Consider the following 1381-nt stretch of genomic DNA (forward strand, 5'->3'; position numbering starts at 1 on the left):
GGGAGCCCTCACCTGGACAGAGCCCTGCAGCCTGGGAAAGCTCTACAGCCAATTGGCCAAATTACTCAGAGCAACTAGAATGTTCCAGAGTTGTGGCCAGAAAGTCAACTTGGGGCAAGGAATTCTGCAGCTCTGAGCTATTGCCATCAAATACTCTTCTGCCCAGATTCTACCCAAAGCCTCCCATGTCTTTTTGTTTTTCTTCCTTGGGCTGATTCCCGCTTTCCCAGTACCTTTGCAGCTCTCACATTTTTTTTTTTTTAACAGTAATTTAAAGTTTATTCCAGCTATAATGCAGGTTATTCTGACTTTAAGGTTGCATCACATGGCATACTTCTGAGTCCATTCCCGAGATATTCTGTTGTACTTATCTCTGTCTGTTTTATAGATCCGTGCAATCTCTGGCACTAGGGGGTCATCTGGGTTTGGATCACATAGCAGTGAACAAATGGATAAAAGAACTTTAGAAATAGTTAAAGCAGGAGACCACTGTGATCTCAGAATATCGAGACAAATGCTGCCATTACTGTTAATATTTGGATGATAAATTCTTGTTGTAAATGCAACCTTAGGTGGTTTGAAGGGGTAGTCTGTAGGAAAATGAATTGTCAAAAAGAATACACCGCCTTGATATGGGTTGTCATTAGGTCCCATAATTGTGGCTTGCCAATGAAACATATCATCCCCAACTGGACCTGCAGAACATTGTGCTGGAGGGTCACGGGCCAAATCACTAAGTTCCTTATTAATCCGTTTCAGCGCCATAGTCTGTGCTTTTCGTCTGGCTCCTCACTCTCTCGGTGTGTGCTCAAAGGTCCGGCCAAAACTCTTGATTATCTGGGCGGCAGGGAAGGATTGTCTCTTCGTCTCACACCAGCTCTGCCAGACACAGGCGCAGAGGGGCCGGGGCCTCCCTCAAGCTGCGGCCTCGGCCTCCTCCCCGCGCGGCAGCTGGCGCCTCGCCGGCCCTTCGGGGCTCACGCGCACGACACCGCAGCTCTCACATTTTAGACCCTGACTTCAACTTGGAACTCTACTAAGCCCAGCATGTAAAGGGCTAGGCAACCCATGGCCTGATGGCGAGTAAGACACAGAAAAGGGGAGGGAGCTTGTGCTAGAGGCAAATATGATAAGGAGATAACAGCTATAATCTTGCTTTGTTCTATTTTCTGTTGTGATGAAAAAATTAGATCAATGAAAATCATGACTCATCTCAATTTATCCATCTGATTACAGAATGTTTGATGGTTCTTTCAGATTCCCCTTTGTGATGCATTTTGTTTTTTCTCTTTGAAATTTGCGCATTAGATTCAGTGGAAAGGAAGGCTACAGGCACCTTCTCATGCCACTGGTATGGTTAAGATTTTGATGATGCTTAAGG

The 1381-nt window shown here is 45.7% G+C and overlaps 1 pseudogene; it reads right to left on the reverse strand.

The window, feature by feature from the left end:
- Positions 1-257: 257 nt before the first annotated feature.
- LOC114222752 (ubiquitin-conjugating enzyme E2 D3 pseudogene) lies at positions 258-948 on the reverse strand (annotated as a pseudogene).
- Positions 949-1381: the final 433 nt, after the last annotated feature.

Source organism: Eumetopias jubatus, unplaced genomic scaffold (genome assembly GCF_037043125.1).
Source record: "Eumetopias jubatus isolate StellerSeaLion01/CBP00866 unplaced genomic scaffold, mEumJub1_p1.0 scaffold_6, whole genome shotgun sequence".
Classification (NCBI taxonomy): domain Eukaryota; kingdom Metazoa; phylum Chordata; class Mammalia; order Carnivora; family Otariidae; genus Eumetopias; species Eumetopias jubatus.